This window comes from Caretta caretta, chromosome 3 (genome assembly GCF_965140235.1).
Source record: "Caretta caretta isolate rCarCar2 chromosome 3, rCarCar1.hap1, whole genome shotgun sequence".
Taxonomy (NCBI): Eukaryota; Metazoa; Chordata; order Testudines; family Cheloniidae; genus Caretta; species Caretta caretta.
Genome location: NC_134208.1, coordinates 100,762,327 through 100,783,245, shown reverse-complemented (window position 1 = coordinate 100,783,245; position 20,919 = coordinate 100,762,327). Strand labels below are relative to the sequence as shown.

At 42.6% G+C, this 20,919-nt stretch overlaps 1 protein-coding gene across 16 annotated transcripts in view; it reads left to right on the top strand.

The window, feature by feature from the left end:
* The window catches only part of EPB41L2 (erythrocyte membrane protein band 4.1 like 2), a 251,269-nt gene that overhangs the window by 135,366 nt on the left and 94,984 nt on the right, over window positions 1-20,919 (top strand). The window lies entirely within an intron of this gene.

Sequence of the window (20,919 nt, the reverse complement as noted above, 5' to 3'; positions counted from 1 at the left end):
ATACCACCTATCTATGAAGAATGCTTTCTTTGGCAGCTGTAAACTTTATAGGGGAGATCCAGCCCTTGTGGCAGGACCTCCCTATATAGTATTCTACAAGGACAAGGTGATGTTGAAACCTCACCTGAACTTCTTCCCTGAAGTGGTTTTGAGTTGCATCCTAACCTTATGATCCCCTACTGGTTTTCTTTCCCAAACCTCATACTTCTTGAGAAGATGCCAAACATCACACTTCGGATGTTGTCAGAGCTCTTTCCTACAGTTTGGATAGAACAGAACCGTTTGGAAATTCTCCTAGACTGTCTCTAGCACTGCTAAAAGGATGAAGGATTAACCAGTCTCCACCCAAGAATTTCTAAATGGATCCTGGCAGCATCTGAACATGCTCTAGAGTAGTCCTCTTGGACACACCTGGACTTGCTAGGGCCCATTCCAGTAGATCACAACTTCTCTACAGATTTTTGAAGATCTGTAAAGCAGTTACCTGCAGTTCAGTCACACCTCCCTCAGCTCTACTCCTTAGTATTAGGCTCCAGATTTGATGCCCACTTTGGTAGAGCTGCCTGCTGTCATTATTTCGGTAGAATCTGAGCACCCATCTCTGGGTCATTAATTACTGCTTATGAGCCACCAAAGTGGAATATTAGAACATTTACTTACATATACCATATGTTGTCCACGTGTATTCCATGGTCCACCCTCTGTCCCCATTACTACAAAGTCCTGGTCATATGGATTCCATTTGGCAAAGGAACTGGAGAGCAGTTGCATCCATCCAACCCATTTATAACCTTGGCTGTGGAGGACCTGAGGCATGCAGGGCACAGAAGTGACCCAAAGAGACACTGCTATTCAAAAAGATTCTGATCTCATGCACCTGGAGCACATGCACACCCAGAAGTGGAATATATGTGAATGACACAGCTCAAAAAAACATGGTTACTGTAGGGTAACTTTATCTTTACTTTATGGGTATCTTTGTGTGGAAATAGTGTTCCAATAATTATGAGCCCTGGTACCAGGCACATTTCTTCTAGTCTTTCACCATTCTGATTTGGAAAACCAAAAGTACCTTTTGCCATTTTGCCTGGGGATTCTTCTGAGCAAAAACCACCAGTTTGACAAGACAGTGGTGGCTTTTACAATGTGCTTTCAGGAACAGATAATGCAAGTCTCTCCCACAAGGGTTTCACAACCTAAATTTGCCTGGCAAATAAGGCTGTCAGGGGAAGGAAGGACAAGGGCTCCAAATAGGAAGGTTTAGTTTTGGCTCTGCATCTTGATGTTTCTGTCAAACTTGTAACCTAATGAATTAACTCTGTGCTTGTAGGTGACATGGTAATTTTAGTTTTTAGGAGGTATTTGACAGATAGGCATTTTCTTAGTAAAGAGGGTTTGGAAGACTATTCCATGCAAAGGGAATGGGATGCAATGGAACAAAGAGGAATGAAGGCACACCAAGGCCCAACTTATTAGCAGAATAGAGGGTGGGTTGCGGGGGGGGAAGCACTGAGAGATAAGGTAAGAAGATGTAGACAGGAGAAGGGTGTAAGGCTCTGAAAGTGAGAACAAGAAGTTTGAAATTGTTATACAGGGTAGGAGTGAAACAAAGGAGGAATTCAGAGGGGGTGATATGGTTTTTGCAGGAGAGGAAGACTTAAGCAGTAGCATTTCGGACAGACTGGAGTAAAACCATGTGGGTATCAAGATAAAGTGGTTGCAGTATTTGAGGCTAGAGATGATTCGGGCATGGGTAGATGACTTAAATATTCAAGTATTATCTACTTTACCAAAAAAGGACACTAAAGTTCAAAGATTGTTAGAACAGGAGAAGGGTTGTATGCAGAGAAAATGTTAGCACTGTAGATTAATGTTTTAACCTTAAAACCACTATACCTGTTAATGACAATATCCATATGTTCTTAATTCCTCACAGTAATATGGAGAGAAAGAGGGGAGGGGGGAAAAAACTGTCTCCTAATAGTTCAACTTCTGGAGAAATAGGAGTCGAAACAACCTTCAGATATTATACACCTTAAAATGGTCACAAAGTTTCATTGAAAGCAATTTTTCAGTTCATTTATAGGAATAACAATGCAAAATTTAACAAAAAAAGTCTTCAAAATGGTGGTGAAAGATTTTAATAACAATTGCCAAGTGTTTTAAACAGATAATTGCGCCCATGTGCTTACATGTGTAATGAAATTTAAAAAAAAATGTTAAAGGAATGAAACAATTTAGTTACAATCAAGTATTTGTAATACTTGGGAGATGTGAATGTAGAGCCATTGGCTTTTAATAGTTTTGGGATATGAACAAGGGGGAGAGGAATCTTAAAATGCATGAGGTAACGTCTATGAACCAGAATTGAAACTGTTCATTTGAAGCATTGTGAAAACTATCTTATTTTGACCAACACCCTCCTTGGTAATTTAATTGTGTGAGCTCAAGTGTAAATCCATGTTCTTTTTTAGGATGATGCAAATGTCATTCTTGCTCTGAGAATAGAAACCTTGCTCCTTGTAGTACTGCAGTCTCTAGGGCAGGAGAAGGCAATGCCTTATTGCAGATGAAAATCATTTTGCGAGGTTTTATTTGTTTTGAGTCTAAGTTGTCTACACTCTAGTAGAGGATAGGATAATTTCAATATGCTATAAAGTGTTGGCTATATAATAGCTGTTAATTTGAAGCAAATGAAGATTGAGTAAAAATGTGCTTTTTTTCCCTCTCTGCCCTAGGAAGGTCTAAATTTTAAAAAATGCTGAATCTACCAAAAAAAAAAACTCTCTGAACTGAATTTGACAGCTTAAAATTAGTTTGAAAAATATCACCTATCAGACTAGGGAAACAGCAGAAAGGAACACTGTAGTATAGTTAAGAATATGCTAACTTTATCTTTAAAGGTCTTTATTTATAATGACTTGAACTAGGATCTAGCTCATATATTTTGAGCATGCATTACAGCTACTTAGCTGAGGGTATTACAAGAATAGACATGCTTGTTCAAACTAAGAGCATTTTCATAAAAATAATTTGTTCTTTTGAGTGCTTGCATACACACTTACCATGTAATAGACATACACATCTTGTTTCGGAGAGTTTTCCCTAGGGGTATCTGTACGGATGGCCCTGCGCATTGCCGAACTCCTCGTGCTCCAGAGCAAGAGTATAAAAGCTGAAACTACCCCTCCATCGGTGGTCTTACGTTTTTGTTCACAGGGAACACAAATGCTATCTACTTGGTTATACCTAGTGACAGGTTTCAGAGGAACAGCCGTGTTAGTCTGTATTCGCAAAAAGAAAAGGAGTACTTGTGGCACCTTAGAGACTAACCAATTTATTTGAGCATGAGCTTTCGTGAGCTACAGCTCACTTCATCAGATGCATACCGTGGAAACTGCAGCAGACTTTATATATACACAGAGAATATGAAACAATATCTCCTCCCACCCCACTCTCCTGCTGGTAATAGCTTATCTAAAGTGATCAACAGGTGGGCCATTTCCAGCACAAATCCAGGTTTTCTCACCCTCCACCCCCCCACACAAATTCACTCTCCTGCTGGTGCTAGCCCATCCAAAGTGACAACTCTTTACATAATCAAGTCGGGCTATTTCCTGCATAAATCCAGGTTTTCTCACATCCCCCCCACCCCCATACACACACAAACTCACTCTCCTGCTGGTAATAGCTCATCTAAACTGACCACTCTCCAAGTTTAAATCCAAGTTAAACCAGAACATCTGGGGGGGGGGGTAGGAAAAAACAAGAGGAAACAGGCTACCTTGCATAATGACTTAGCCACTCCCAGTCTCTATTTAAGCCTAAATTAATAGTATCCAATTTGCAAATGAATTCCAATTCAGCAGTTTCTCGCTGGAGTCTGGATTTGAAGTTTTTTTGTTTTAAGATAGCGACCTTCATGTCTGTGATTGCGTGACCAGAGAGATTGAAGTGTTCTCCGACTGGTTTATGAATGTTATAATTCTTGACGTCTGATTTGTGTCCATTTATTCTTTTACGTAGAGACTGTCCAGTTTGACCAATGTACATGGCAGAGGGGCATTGCTGGCACATGATGGCATATATCACATTGGTGGATGTGCAGGTGAACGAGCCTCTGATATTGTGGCTGATGTTATTAGGCCCTGTGATGGTGTCCCCTGAATAGATATGTGGGCACAATTGGCAACGGGCTTTGTTGCAAGGATAAGTTCCTGGGTTAGTGGTTCTGTTGTGTGGTATGTGGTTGTTGGTATCTGATGAAGTGAGCTGTAGCTCACGAAAGCTCATGCTCAAATAAATTGGTTAGTCTCTAAGGTGCCACAAGTACTCCTTTTCGTTATACCTAGTGATACTCTTTTTCATTGCTTGATGCTTAAACGTCTGTATTTTGTTTCTTCAGTTTTTATTTTATTTCAAATTTTACTATTTGATCTTTTTTCTGTTCAGCTGGGCCTTTGGGCCCTGCATGGCACTGGGGGACCCTAATTCGGATTATTCATATACTCACTGACATAATACAGCAGTGTTTTATGTGAGCAAGCAAGGGGGTGCCAGTTCAGACACTCTGTCCTTCCGGAGACAGTCAAATTGTGGAATTTCTGTGTTCGGCGCTGTCACCTTCAGGGTGTCCCACTTGCCAAGGGTTCAGAATGGCCTAGCACATCCTTGAATTTAGACTAGGACGGTCAAGCGATTTAAAAAAAAAATTGACTATTAATCGCGCTGTTAAACAATAATAGAATGCCATGTATTTAATTATTTTGTATGTTTTCTACATTTTCAAATATATTGATTTCAGTTACAACACAGAATACAAAGTTTACCGTGTTCACTTTATATTTTTGATTACAAATACTTGCACTGTAAAAAAACAAAAAAAATAGTATTTTTCAGTTCACCTAATACAAGTACTGTAGTGCAATTTCTTTATCGTGAAAGTTGAACTTACAAGTGTAGAATTAAGTACAAAAAATAACTGCATTCAAAAACAAAACAATGCAAAACTTTAGAACCTATAAGTTCACTCAGTCCTATTTCTTGTTCAGCCAGTCGCTCAGACAAACAAGTTCTGTTTACGTTTGCAGGAGATAATGCTGCCTTCTTCTTGTTCACAATATCACCTGAAAGTGAAAACAGGCATTAACCTGGTACTGTTGTAGCTGGTGTCGGAAGATATTTACGTGCCAGATGTGCTAACTATTCATATGTCCCTTCATGCTTCAGCCACCATTCCAGAGGACGTGTCCATCCTGATGACAGGTTCTGCTCGATAACAATCCAAAGCAGTGCGGCCCAATGCATGTTCATTTTCATCATCAGAGTCGGTTGCCACCAGCAGAAGGTTGATTTTCTTTTTTGGTGGTTCAGGTTCTGTAGTGTCCGCATTGCAGTATTGCTCTTTTAAGACTCCTAAAAGCATGCTCCACACCTCATCCCTCTCAGATTTTGGAAGGCACTTCAGATTCTTAAACCTTGGGTTGAGTGTTGTATCTATTTTTAGAAGTCTCACACTGGTACCACCTTTGCATTTTGTCAGATCTGCAGTGAAAGCGTTCTTAAATCAAACGTGCTGGGTCATCATCCGAGACTCTTTCATAACACAATGTATTGCAGAATGTGAGTAAAACAGAGTAGGAGGCCTACAGTTTTCCCCAAGGAGTTCAGTCACAAATTTAATTAATGCATTATTTTTTAACGAGCATCATTAGAATGGTGGCCAAAACATGAAGGGGCATATGAATGTTCAGCATATCTTATAATGCCAGCTACAAAAGTGCTATGCAAATGCCTGTTCTCACTTTCTGGTGACATTGTACATAAGAAGCGGGCATGTTATTGTTAGAGAGCTTATTCCTTCACTCTCCCACTTCTCTGGTCCTTCTCGCATGAACAGAGAGCAACAATACCCGAAGTCCGAAGGTGCAAACAATTCGATATTTATTGGGGTGAACTTGCAGCAAGCTTAAATCCAAGTTCCTTTTTCCTTATTTTCGAATCCCAACTTACTTCCTGTTTGCCCCTAATTTATATAGTAATATTCTTAGCTATACCTTAACCAATCATTCTACTGAAATTTAACTAACCAACACAGCCCTAATTTAGACCACAGATGGTCTCTCAATATAAACATTCTAGCTTAGGTGTTGCTCATAGGGGGTTTTCTGTTGGAGGATCTACATGTGACTCATGTCCCCAGTTCCATTCTGGGATGGGTCACAACCCCAGATCAACAGCAGATCGTTTCCTGTTCCTGTGAGACAGGGGTCTGCTGTATGTATACCCACCAGTATCCCGATTTCCCAGGGTCATCCTCAAGCTCAAGCAAGATCATAGCAGAATGATCCTCCTCCTTTGAATGCTGGTCCTTTATGTGTATTCCATTGTGGGTATACATGCGCCCGGAGCCAGAGAATTTTGAAAGCCATGTCTGCTTGTCCACGTTTGTGACCTGGCTTGCTTGGTGCCTCTGACCGAGGAGATAGAGGAGGGCAGACTGCCTGCCTCTCAAGTTCCTTCTCACTGCCATATGGTCAAAGCCTGAACTTCCAGTGTCCGAAGCTTCAGCTGTCTTCATCTGTGAGTATATTTAGAGATCTATACATAGTTTTTATAGTTCTAGAGTTTGAAAGTTTTTATCTCATAGCTTTAGGATTTTGTTTTCCCTGACCTGGGGAGCACCACCCCATGCTGGACTTGGACTATGCCCAGGCTTCAAAAACTGTGCTTCCTGCCCGCAATTCTTGGTCACCAATGACCACTAATAGTGCTTGTACTGCCTTGGGGAAGCTCACATCGTGACAAGGTTCAGTATCTACCATTCATTCCCCAGCCATACCCAGGAAGTGCAAGAACTTTGCCTTATGTTGCACCTAATGGAAAAGGCCATGAGGCCACAATCGGACCCAGGCTGGGGGACCCCTCTGTATATCAGCCTGACTCTGCAAGGAGCGTGCTTCCTGCCTCAAGGTCTGACTGAGGAGTGAGAGAGTCTATCCCCACAGACCCCTTGACTAAGTGTTTTTGGGAGAGCAGGGAGTATTTGCTTAAGCATGAGGCTAAGTCTTTCTCCAAAACCACTTCGAAGAAGTTGGATTCAAGCCCTGCCTTTGCCGAGTAATTTTATAAGTTCATCACAAGAGAACTTAGTATGTCCTAAGTCTCAGAGGCATTACAAGAAAGCCAGAAGACTAGAGCTCCATTGGCAATGGATCACAATCTGGCAGCACTGGTGCCTCAAACCCAAAGCTGGGGATCTGCGGGCAATGACAGACTGATCACTGAGAGCACTGGTTACATGCAGTACTGTCTTTGTCTTCAGTGGCTGTAGCATAGACTGTTTCTACAGTGCCTCCAGTGGTTCAGGCAAACGGGGCCCCTCTCTCTCTCTCTCCTGAAAGATCCGAGACCTACACTTCTCCTGAGGCCATCTTCGCTTTCCTGGATATGAAGTTCCCACTCCATCAGGTCCCTCTTTCTTGAATGAGGTTATGACTTCACCAGAGGAGCTGGCCTTTGAGAGGAGTCTGTCTCTCACTGCTTCTTTGGGCTGTGATTTCTCTCCAGTGCCATGGGTGGTACTGCCATCAGAACTGGAATCATATTTCTTCTCATTGGGAGAGTCTGAACGACACAATGAACCATTATTCCCTCCTCCATTACATACCTTCCCGGTCAGAAAACCAAGACCAGCTTGGGACCATCCTCAACCTCATCACCTGCCTTGGAACTCTTGGTACCCATGCCATGGGAACCTCTGCAACCCCCATTCAATCCATCTTGTTGGTCACACTGGGAGCCATGGGACTAGTACCATCCTACAGAGTTGTATCAGTCGCCCCTTCCCTCTCCTCTAAGAGGGCAACCAGAGCTGCCCCCCAGATCCTGCTGAGGAGGAGTGAATGTCAGATCCGGTGGTTGCACTGGAACTGATGAGATTGCAGTCTTTGTCTCCCGATGAAGCAATGACTCCTATGTCTCCATTCCTGCCACCCATTGACTACAAGCATTTCCAGGAGCTTCTTCACAGAGTTGCTGGGAAGTTGCAGATTCCTCTTGAGGACATTCAGGATCTTCAGCACAAGCTCTTGGGCATCCTTTAGTCCACAAGCTCTAGTCAAATTAACAGCTATCCTGTAGTGCGCTAGAGTGGTCTGGGATATCCCAGCTACCTGTGTGCCCCTACTCCTAAGAGGCCAAAGAACTGGTACTGTGTCCCAGCCAAAGGGGAGGAATTTCTGTTCTGTTCCCCCTGCTCCTAAAATTTAGTGGTCTAGGCCACTGCGGGGAGATCTAGGCAGCAACACCCCCAATCTACTCCGACTGATAGGAAAGGCAAGTGTCTCAACTTCTTGGGAAGGAAGGTCTATTCTTCTAGCCTCCAGTTCAGGACAGCCAACTACCACGTACTAATGGCTAAGTACGACTCCCTGAACTAGTCAAAATTCATGACAGTTTCTCCCAGTAGGACAGCGCTTGTTTCCAGGCTCTCACGAAGGAAAGTAAAATGATTGCCAGGACTGCTCTACAATTAGCAGTAGATATGGCTAATGTGTCTTCCAGGGCAATGGTTACTGCCATTGTAACCACAAGCAATGCCTATGGCATCAATCAAGCCCGTGCCACTACTTGACATCTGCAAGGCAGCTACGTGGAACTCCATCCACATGTTTGCAAGACACTATGCCTTGATAGAGCTCGTCTGCTGATGCATCTTTTGAAGTCAGTCCTTTGTTCAGCTCTGCCACCTACAGTCTCTTACCCTTTTCCTATTTGAGTACTACTTGTCACTCGCCTACAGTGGAATACACATAGGAACCAGCACTCAGAGAAGAAGAAATTTACTTACCTGATCCTGATAGCAGTGGTTCTCAGCCAGGGGTATGCATACTCCTGGGGATACGCAGAGGTCTTCCAGGGGGTTCATCAACTCATCTAGATATTTGCCTAGTTTTACAACAGGCTACATAAAAACACTAGCAAAGTCAATAAAAACTGAAATTTCATACAGACAAAATGAGAAAGTAAGCAGTTTTTTAGTAATAGTGTGCAGTGACACTTCTGTATTTTTGTCTGATTTTGTAAGCGAATAGTTTTAAAATGAGGTGAAACTTGAGATATGCAAGACAAATCAGACTCCTGAAAGGAGTACAGTAGCCTGGAAAGATTGAGAGCAACTACCTTATAGTAACTGGAAGTTCTTCGATGTGTGGTCCCTATGTGTATTGCACTACCCGCCCTCCTTCCTCTTTGCTTTGGATCTTCTATGATTTGTTGTCAGAGGCACAAGGTGAGCCAAAGACACTGCTTTCACCAAAAAATTCACCATGTTCATGGAGTGTACTAGTAACCGCAGTGGAATACTGATAGGGACCACTTATCTCATAGAGCCTCCAATTACTATAAGGTAAATAACTTTATCTTATAGCTCGAGCCTGGCCGAGACAGACTTAGTATTCAGATCTTCACAAACTGTCCACTCAGACCCCTTGCTGTTACCGATAACCAGAGACCTCATAACGCAGAACCATGGTGGGTGTTGCACCCGAATCCTGAAGTGTTACATCTCATGGCATGGTTCATTAGCAGTTGAATGCAGAAGGAGGCACATAGCTCAGTGGCAGTCCAGAATGTTTTCCTTCACTGCAGAAAACCTCCCACAAGAACTATTTGTCTGAGTAAGTGGAAGAATTTCTCTCTCAACAGCCTCCCATAATGTGCCCCTGGTTCAGTCTAAGATTCATACAATTTCTGGACTTTCATCTTAAGGAATGAGGTCTAGCCATCAGCTCCATTATGATGTCTCTGGTGGCCATCTCTGTGTTTTATCTTTATCTTTAGATGGTAAGACTATTTTCACACACCCTATCACAACCAGATACCTGAAAGGTCTCGATAGGGAATCAACTCCTATCAGGGAATCGCCGAACAGGGAATCAACTCCTTGGGATCTGAATTTAGTGTTTTCCGCTGTGATGGGCCCTCCTATTGAGCCTTTAGCACTGGCTTCACTCTTGCACCTGAGGTAGCTTTTAGTGACCATCACCTCCGCTAGGAGAATGGGAGAAATTGAATGTATTAGTCACTGATCTGCCATACACAGATTTCTACAAGGCCCAGGGTCAGCTTAGAACCATATCGTAAGTTTCTTTCAAAAGTGGTATGCGATTTCCATCTGAATCAGTCTACATACCTTCTGGTTTTCTTCCGAAAGCCACATTCTCACAAGGATGTTTCACACACTGGACGTTTTTTGAGAGTCACTGTACAAAGCCCTTTCAAGTTTCTTCCCAGCTTTTTCTTTCTTATGCAGAAAGTATGAGAGATCAACCAATCCCAATGCAGAGACTCTTGAAATGGGTCACCAGGTGCATCACAATATGTTACGATGTCCAAGGGGTAACACAATAACACCTCCTGACAAACTCTTGGCACTTTCAATCAGAGGACATTCGGCCCCAGTAGTATTTGTGGCGCATGTCCCAATTATGGATATCTGCAGGGCCTTGATGTGGTCTTCCATTCATATATTCACCAGATGTACGTCCTCAAGGGAAGATGGAAGTGTAGGAAGAGCAGTCCTATAGTCCCTCTCCCGATGGAGCTTGGGAGTCACTGTCAGGGTAACATATGTACGCAAGCACTCGAAGAAAAAACAGTTCTCTTTCTTGTAACTTTTTCTTCAAGATGTGTGGCATATATCCATTACACTATCCACCTTCCTTTCCCGATACATCAGAGTCTACTGTAGGCTTCTGATGTGAAGGAAATGAAGAAGAGGGGGGCAGCTCCACCCTTTATACCCTCGCTTTAGAGCAGGAGGCTCTTGATGGTTGGCGGGGCTGTTCCTGTGGGTACTGCTAGGGAAAATGCTCCAGCACCAGGGCATGGGACACTCTCACACACCTACAGTGTAATGGATGTATGGAATACATCTCAAAGAATAAGTTATGAGAAGGTGGGTAACCATTTTTAATGCACATCATAATTTTCCAAAATATGCCACAGAACAGACTGTGTTGTGAATGTGTTGCGTTTTAAGGCATGAATAACGTTGGTGCCATTATCTTTAAAGTTGGATCCTCATTTTGTGATGAGACTGCACTGATCTGGAAAATGAAAAAAAACAAACCTTTAGTCTTGGGAAAACAGAAACCTTTGAATAGTCAATAAGTGGGTTTTTGTTTGTTTCCTTGAAAATCTGATTCTTGGAGTTGTAAAATCTGGAGCCTGGTGTACGAATACAAGTAACTGCTCTGTTCAGTAGAGCTGAGTGAAATTTTTCAGCTGAAACTTTTTTTCACCAAAAAATGCAGATTTGGGGTGACTGAAATATTTCATGAATTGTATAGAATCATTCTCTCTCACTCACTCACTTTGGCCCAATGGTTATTCAAGTATTTTATACAAAAGTGGAGTTTCAACTGGAGAGATTTAAAGAGATCTATCATAGAATATGCTATAGTCTGGTGGGTATTGTGCTCACTTGAGATGTACTCCAGCACTGGGATTTGAACCTGGGTATCCCATATCCCAGTTGAGTATGCAGTAACCTAAACATCAGAGGGGCACTCCCTCCTCTATTTTATGAATCTAGACCTTCATTTCCTTTGCTTTTGTTAAAAATACCTGAAGCAAAATGTTTTGTTTGAAACAAAATTTTTCTGATGCTTTTGATTTCAAAAATGTTGGTTTTGGTTCTACCTAGACCAAACAATTTTTTTACAATCTTTTTTGGAGCTGACAGCAAAACAGAGTTATTTTCACAGCTCTATTAGTGGGATACCACATTTTCTAAAATTGTAATAGTGTTAAATTTGGTACACTTTGCTGGATTGAGTCCAGTATTTTTAAATACTCATGAGGAATTCTTTTGTGTGTCTACTTATATAAGAATAGACTACTCATGCAAGCAAAAGTTTACAGGACCCCTTAATTGCAATCTCTTCACAATAGGTTATAAGTGGCAAAGGTAGCAACACCCCTCCACTCTGGGAACATTAGCATCTGGGCAGTGCCTCTTTTCCCCCACTCCGCAGTGTGACTTTTGGGGAAAACTGCAGAGGAGCCAGTAGGAGTACAAGGAGCCAAAGCAGTGACGTTCAGCAAACTGTCTACAATTTTTACTTGGACTTTCTTTGCCCTATACTGATTTGCTGTTTTCTTCAAATCTCTCCCTCGCTTTCCATCACAGTCTGTTCACCTCAGCTTCATGCCACACCTGCCCTCTGACCCCCTTCTCTTCTGACTTGTCCCCTTCACCCACTCCCCTTCCCTTTTCTTTCCATTTAGCTTATCCCCTGTTAAATACTCACTCCCAAAAAAAAAAAAAATCATGAAACTAACATAAGTTGTTGCCATCAATAGTCACTCTGCTTGTGTTAAATCCCTTCTCCCATCCTGCCTCTGTCTTATCTATTTAGACTGTAAACTCTTTGAAGCAGGGACTATCTACTACTCTGTTTTTAAAGTGCCTAGCAAAGTGGGGCCTCGTATTTAATTGAAGAGCATATTATACTATTTTCTATATAAAGTTTTTGACTCTGATGTGAAAAGTTATACTACTAGCAAATGATGCACATGATTTAATTACCTATGGCATGTACTGTTTCTGATATGAAGGCATGAGATGCACTGTCCTAGGGTTGGGGGTTCCACAACCACCGCTCCCAAGAGAAGGAGGCGGGTGGTGGTGGTCGGGGACTCTCTCCTCAGAGGACTGAGTCATCTATCTGCTGCCCCGACCGGGAAAACCGAGAAGTCTGCTGCTTGCCAGGAGCGAAGATTCGCGAGACTGCCGAGACTCATCAAGCCCTCGGATCGCTACCCCTTCCTGCTTCTCCACGTGGGCACCAATGATACTGCCAAGAATGACCTTGAGCGGATCACTGCAGACTACGTGGCTCTGGAAAGAAGGATAAAGGAGATTGAGGCGCAGGTGGTGGTCTCGTCCATCCTCTCCGTGGAAGGAAAAGGCCTGGGTAGAGACCGTCGAATCGTGGAAGTAAACGAATGGCTACGCAGGTGATGTCGGAGAGAAGGTTTTGGATTATTTGACCATGGGATGGTGTTCCAAGAAGGAGGAGTACTAGGCAGAGACTGGCTCCACTTAACGAAGAGAGGGAAGAGCATCTTCGCAAGCAGGCTGGCTAACCTAGTGAGGAGGGCTTTAAACTAGGTTCATCGGGGGAAGGAGACCAAAGTCCTCGGGGAAGTGGGATACTGGGAGGAAGCAGGAGCACGTGAGAGGGGAGGGCTCCTGCCTCATACTGAGAAAGAAGGGCGATCAGCGGGTTATCTCAAGTGCCTATACACAAATGCCCGAAGCCTGGGAAACAAGCAGGGAGAACTGGAAGTCCTGGCACAGTCAAGGAATTTTGATGTGATTGGAATAATAGAGACTTGGTGGGATAACTCCCATGATTGGAGTACTGTCATGGATGGATATAAGCTGTTCAGGAAGGACAGGCAGGGCAGAAAAGGTGGGGGAGTTGCACTATATGTAAGAGATCAGTATGACTGCTCAGAGCTCCGGTATGAAACAGCAGAAAAACCTGAGAGTCTCTGGATTAAATTTAGAAGTCTGAGCAACAAGGGTGATGTCGTGGTGGGAGTCTACTATAGACAACCGGACCAGGGGGATGAGGTGGACGAGGCTTTCTTCCGGCAACTTGCAGAAGTTACTAGATTGCACACCCTGGTTCTCATAGGAGACTTCAGTCACCCTGATATCTGCTGGGAGAGCAATACGGCGGTGCACAGATAATCCAGGAAGTTTTTGGAAAGTGTAGGGGACAATTTCCTGGTGCAAGTGCTGGAGGAGCTCTTCTTGACCTGCTGCTCACAAACCGGGAAGAATTAGTAGGGGAAGCAAAAGTGGATGGGAACCTGAGATGGTCGAGATCAGGATCCTGACACAAAGAAGAAAGGAGAGCAGCAGAATACAGACCTTGGACTTCAGAAAAGCAGACTTTGACTCCCTCAGGGAACTGATGGGCAGGATCCCCTGGGAGAATAACATGAGGGGGCAAGGAGTCCAGGAGAGCTGGCTGTATTTTAAAGAATCCTTATTGAGATTACAGGGACAAACCATCCCGATGTGTAGAAAGAATAGTAAATATGGCAGGCGACCAGCTTGGCTTAACAGTGAAATCCTTGCTGATCTTAAACACAAAAAAGAAGCTTACAAGAAGTGGAAGATTGGGACCAGGGAAGAGTATAAAAATATTGCTCAGGCATGCAGGAGTGAAATCGGGAAGGCCAAATCACACTTGGAGTTGCCGTTAGCAAGAGATGTTAAGAGTAACAAGAAGGGTTTCTTCAGGTATGTTGGCAACAAGAAGAAAGTCAAGGAAAGTGTGGGCCTCTTACGGAATGTGGGAAGCAACAGAGTGACAAAGGATGTGGAAAAAGCTAATGTATGTAATGCTTTTTTTGCCTCTGTCTTCACGAACAAGGTCAGCTCCCAGACTACTGCACTGGGCAGCACAGCATGGGGAGGAGGTGACCAGCCCTCTGTGGAGAAAGAAGGGGTTTGGGACTATTTAGAAAAGCTGGACGTGCACAAGTCCATGGGGCCGGATGCGTTGCATCCGAGAGTGCTAAAGGAGTTGGCAGCTGTGATTGCAGAGCCATTGGCCATTATCTTTAAAAACTCATGGCGATCAGGGGAAGTCCCAGACGACTGGAAAAAGGCTAATGTAGTGCCCATCTTTAAAAAAGGGAAGGAGGAGGATCCTGGGAGCTACAGGCCAGTCAGCCTCACCTCAGTCCCTGGAAAAATCATGGAGCAGGTCCTCAAGGAATCAATTCTGAAGCAGAGGAAAGGAGAGGAAAGTGATCAGGAACAGTCAGCATGGATTCACCAAGGGCAAGTCATGCCTGACTAATCGAATTGCCTTCTATGACGAGATAACTGGTTCTGCGGATGAAGGGAAAGCAGTGGACGTGTTGTTCCTTGACTTTAGCAAAGCTTTTGACACTGTCTCCCACAGTATTCTTGTCAGCAAGTTAAAGAAGTATGGGCTGAATGAATGCTCTATAAGGTGGGTAGAAAGCTGGCTAGATCGTCGGGCTCAACGGGTAGTGATCAATGGCTCCATGTCTAGTTGGCAGCCGGTATCAAGCGGAGTGCCCCAAGGGTCGGTCCTGGGGCTGGTTTTGTTCAATATCTTCATAAATGATCTGGAGGGTGGTGTGGATTGCACCCTCAGCAAGTTTGCAGATGATACTAAACTGGGAGGAGAGGTAGATACGCTGGAGGGTAGGGATAGGATATAGAGGGACCTAGACAAATTGGAGGATTGGGCCAAAAGAAATCTGATGAGGTTCAACAAGGACAAGTGCAGAGTTCTGCACTTAAGACGGAAGAATCCAATGCACCGCTACAGACTAGGGACTGAATGGCTCGGCAGCAGTTCTGCAGAAAAGGACCTAGGGGTGACAGTGGACGAGAAGCTGGATATGAGTCAGCAGTGTGCCCTTGTTGCCAAGAGGGCCAGTGGCATTTTGGGATGTATGAGTAGGAGCATTGCCAGCAGATCGAGGGACGTGATCGTTCCCCTCTATTCGACACTGGTGAGGCCTCATCTGGAGTACTGTGTCCAGTTTTGGGCCCCACGCTACAAGAAGGATGTGGAAAAACTGGAAAGAGTCCAGCGGGAGGGCAACAAAAATGATTAGGGGACTGGAACACGTGAGTTATGAGGAGAGGCTGAGGGAACTGGGGATGTTTAGTCTGCAGAAGAGAAGAATGAGGGGGGATTTGATAGCTGCTTTCAACTACCTGAAAGGGGGTTCCAAAGAGGATGGCTCTAGACTGTTCTCAGTGGTAGCAGATGACAAAACAAGGAGTAATGGTCTCAAGTTGCAGTGGGGGAGATTTAGGTTGGATATTAGGAAAAACTTTTCCACTAGGAGGGTGGTGAAACACTGGAATGCGTTACCTAGGGAGGTGGTGGAATCTCCTTCCTTAGAAGTTTTTAAGGTCAGGCTTGACAAAGCCCTGGCTGGGATGATTTAATTGGGGATCGGTCCTGCTTTGAGCAGGGGTTGGACTAGATGACCTCCTGAGGTCCCTTCCAACCCTGATATTCTATGAAGTAACCCAGAGGAGTGCTTTTGATATGCAACTTACATGTAGTACAGTTTTGTCAGTTAAGATCAGAGATTATCGTTGTTTCCTCTGTGTTCTTTATAAAGCAGGATAAGACACTTCAAAAACCTCTCTACTATGAACCGTTGACAGATTTTACAAGAGATCCTTCTCCCTCCTCTAAATATGCTTGTCAGAATCAGTTGTATATGTTGGAGAGGATGCAATCTGGAAGAAAGTATACTTGAGTTTTTTCCAAGTAAATTTGAGGATAAACTAGGAAAATTTAGTTATTGCTTCAAATTGGTGAGGAAATAGTTCTCTCGGTCTTTAAGGATCAAGGCTAAAAAATTCAGCAGCACCTAAGTCTCAAGTCATATTTGAAAATGGATCTTAAACTCGTAGGGTACTTTTTAAAGTTTTTACTCTAGCGAAGTTTAAAGTCCCTGATGTCAACTGAACAATGCAGTCCTGAATTAATATGCTTTGTTTTTGCCCCCCTTCCCAAGAAATCAATGCCTTCACTATTTTTGTTTGTTCTCTGCATACCTTTCTTTCATCGGCATTTGTATTTGTATAGTGTAATTGTACAAAAACTATAGTGAAATACATAGCTCAAGGAGAACATATTGTGAGCTTTCTATCACTGTCTGCTAGACACAATAACTTCAGTGTCACAAGAGCCTACACATATACAGCTGATGGCGTTTCTGTGGAATCGCAGTGGTGTATGGTGTCTACTGAAATCTGCAGGATAAGCAAATGCAAAAATTCCTTTAAACTGCCAGGCCTCCAAAAATGCCATGTTTTGGCTCCATTGATAAATGCCACAAATAGCAGAACAGGCATGTAGGATTCAGTTCAAAAAATGTAAGGCTGCATGCCGCTCATGTACAGTTGTGCCAGCAACAGATTGTATTTAGCTTTTGAAAGAGAGTTTCCAAAAGCTGAATGCCTAATCTCCCCACCCCTGTTTATATATTGTAAGCAAACTAGTCTGAACCTCTTTGTTTTGTCTCGTGTCTGCTGCTGTCTCCAGTGCAACGAATCCTGTGCCAAAAATCTGGTACCCAGCAAGTAGAACATAGCTCTGCTTTTAATTATCAACTATAAAAGCTTAAGGAAGTACCTTGTTTGTACTGCCAGTCACTGGTATAGGGAAAAACTGATAAAGCTGTAGTCATTTGCACAGATTGTAGTATTTTGATTCTGTGGAAAGAAACTATTTTAGGAGTGCCTGTCTGGTCAAATGACACACATTCTCAGGTTACTGTGTACACAGTATCTGACAGAAATCTTGAAATTAATAAAATTATCTAAATTCTTATTTTCATTTAACCACTGAAAAAAATTATTTCTATACAGGCTAAACTGTTCAGAGATTTGTTTTGTCACCTGGGAAGGGAAACCACTTTAATGACTCTGAAGGATGATCTTCTCCTGCTGTCAATGGACAGAGGACTTTCATCTGTTTTCCTGAACCTCTAGTCAGCACTGACACTGACTATTAGATATCACTGTCCTGCATAACACATGTGGCAAGGATCCAGAAAAATACTGAAATGTTTTTAAGTCCTTTGTGGCAGGATGTATATCAGTTCCTGCGTTAAATGCACCTCTGACTCTCTTGGGGCTGTCTGAAGGGCACCCTACTTAGGTCTCAGAGTAACAGCCATATTAGTCTGTATTCGCAAAAAGAAAAGGAGTACTTGTGGCACCTTAGCGACTAACCAGTTTATTTGAGCATGAGCTTAGTGAGCTATAGCTCACGAAAGCTTATGCTCAAATAAATTGGTTAGTCTCTAAGGTGCCACAAGTATTCCTACTTAGGTCTGACCTCCAGTCATCACCTTTTTCTAAGTGGAATTCTGCAGTCTGCTTCCTCCAGGTCAGGGTCTTAGGCTGCAATTCACTGTGACTGTGTCAGCAGGTCTGACTTCAGTTCAGCACCTACAGTTCTTCTTTCCTTAGGGTGAATGGCATGTTTTCTCTTAAATTATAATTTATCTGAAAATAATAAATAGCTTATATGCATGCCTGGCTTTCCAGGAGTCACCCATCTTCCTTAAGGAGACCCTGGCAGATCTGAAGTGTTTGAAGTCCTCTCACAGGACTTGATGCTGTTGGACACAGTCTCATGCCTGTCAGTTTTTGGATGGTATCTGTGAAACTCTTCCCATGTCAGGGCTGTTGTTCTATACAGTTTCAAGTCCTTTCTCTCCCAAGGCCTTCCAACCAAGGCACACCAGTCTGCTAGTACGAACCTGAAGCAAAACTTCAAGAGGGCTTGTTACTTGCATTGTGTCTATATTTGGGCAATTTGCATTAGTTACCCTCCATTGAGTTTAGTTCCTTCTGGAAACATTTTTACCTTACTCAATTACTTTACTCAATTTATTTTTACTAACTAGCCCATAAAGGTACATATAATATTTATAAAACTAAAGCTGTAGTCTTAGAATATTCCACGATCCTACTGCATCTGTAATAGCTCAGTACTGTAGTCTTTTAATAGTCCATATTTCCATAGCATCGCATCTGACAGAGGATGTGCCTGAAAAATAGTAATGGGAAACTGTACCTCAGCTAGTAGACTGTTCACTTGTAGAATCACACAAGGATCGATTCTCTCTCCAGTCCTTTTCACCGTCTACATGCAGCCATTTAGGTGAATTGGTAGGATGACAGGTATTCAAGTGCCAGCAATATGGAGATCACCCACAACTCTACTTATTCTTCACCATTCAAAACAATACCACTGCTATCAAGATGAGTGAGTGCTTGGATGAGATCAGCTCATGGATGAAGAATAGGTGATTGAAGATGAACCCAAGGAAGACACAGGTTATGCTGGTGGCCAGAGGAAAATATTTGAGGAATTTGCAGCTATGGTGCAACCTCTTTTGATTGAAGGTATATACTCAGTTAGTCCGTCCCTAATTTAGGAGTACTTCTAGATTCCTCACTGACAGTGGCATCCCCAAGTAGCCTTGCTAACTGGAGATGGTAGAAAGTGTAACTGTCATTCATGTTAGTGGATGGTGACCTGGCTTCAATTATACGTGTGTGACTGGGTGTCTCAGTGGCCCTTGCTAAGAATCCCACACTCTGGGCAGACTGCAAGAAATAGGGCATGCAATCCCCCAAAACTGGTGGTTTGATCTATGATAGTAACCGAACCAGTATCAAAAGAGCTTCTGTATTACCACGCTGGTTAACAGGAAGCCAAACCCAGTCCCTTTAGCCATTCCAATCTTTGGCTCTCATCTAAGTAAGCAAGTCTAATATAAAGAAAAGGAGTACTTGTGGCACCTTAGAGACTAACAAATTTATTTGAGCACAAGCTTTCGTGAGCTACAGCTGTTAGTCTCTAAGGAGCCATAAGTACTCCTTTTCTTTTTGCGAATACAGACTAACACAGCTGCTACTCTGAAACAAGTCTAATATAGTGATTGGTGAATAGGGTTTTCAGTAACTACTTAAAATTTTACCAATCCGAAAAGATCACACACTTACTCTCAGGTCAACATAATCTATCTATAAAATTTGCAATCTTATGCAAACTTACTAAAGATTTATTAATAAAACACAAGAAGAGAGTCTTTTGAATGGTTAAGGAATCCTATACATGCAAGTGACTTAACTTTAGAGTTATTCCAACAGGTTAGAACCCAAAGGCAGATTAGATATAAAGTCTTTCCTTGCATTTTCCAGGGTATTCTAAATAACTACTTGGAAGATCTCAGTTCCGTATCTTAAACTTTCCCTGTTTAAAGTTCAGAAGACTAGAGATAAAAGGATCATGCCCAAGGTCCAGTATTTATAGCTCTCCAGCAGGCTGACAAACCTCCTCACAGAAATTAGGGCTTTCCTCCCAGGAAGAATAGGCAATGCAGATAATTTGTGGACTTTTGCTTTGAAGTTAATCTTCTATTTCCTATGCACACAGGTAAACTAGTTACATTCATTTACATAGCAATTACCCGGTCCGCCATTATAAGAGAGAGAGAGAGAGGTAAGCTGAGACAATGTAGATGATATTAGTTTCCTGCAGTGTCTCACATCTTTGATCTTATGGTTAACTACATAGTCACATGCATAATGTAAGGCAATTAAGACACCTAAAGGCTTTAGCATCTAAGAGCCAATTGGGTTCAGGGCCATCCCTAGATATTGTCCCCACAGACCATGGGGAACTTCTGGTTGAATATCAAGCAGCCTTTGGTTAGTTTAAAAAACATAGATGCAGCTCAGCTAGGCAAAGTACTGTTTTGCTCTGCTGACCTATTGCATTTCTACCTCATTTGCTGAATTTAAGGTAGTGAAGTAAAAAAAAATAGTTCTTAAATTACTAGTTTGCAAAGAGAGTCTTCAAACTTTCTCTGGGTTGAGTAAGTGAAAGCAGATGTTGGTAAAGAGGTACAGCATGAGACATAATTGTATCATGGTATGATGTGACAACAGCACAGCAAGATTGAAAAACCGCTAAGATTGGGGCAATCCTAATCATTTTGCCTATTCAGGATCACGTTGAATAGTACCTTTTGAATGGCAGAAAATAACCTATTCTCAGTTTGTGAATATTTTCATATGTACAGATTGAAACTCTTTCTGATAAAAGAATAAGAGCACTGTCGTTTGAACTCTTACTATGATACTCTATACCGTAGCCTTGAAATCTACCATTATTTCTGAACACATCTCTTTCAGGAATTGGTTGTTAAGTGTGTTAAATGAAAACAAGTTCAGTTTTATTACTATGTATAGCACCCATTTTTAAGTGACTATTTTTAATAATCTCGTCTGCGAAGCTTTCAAGGTGA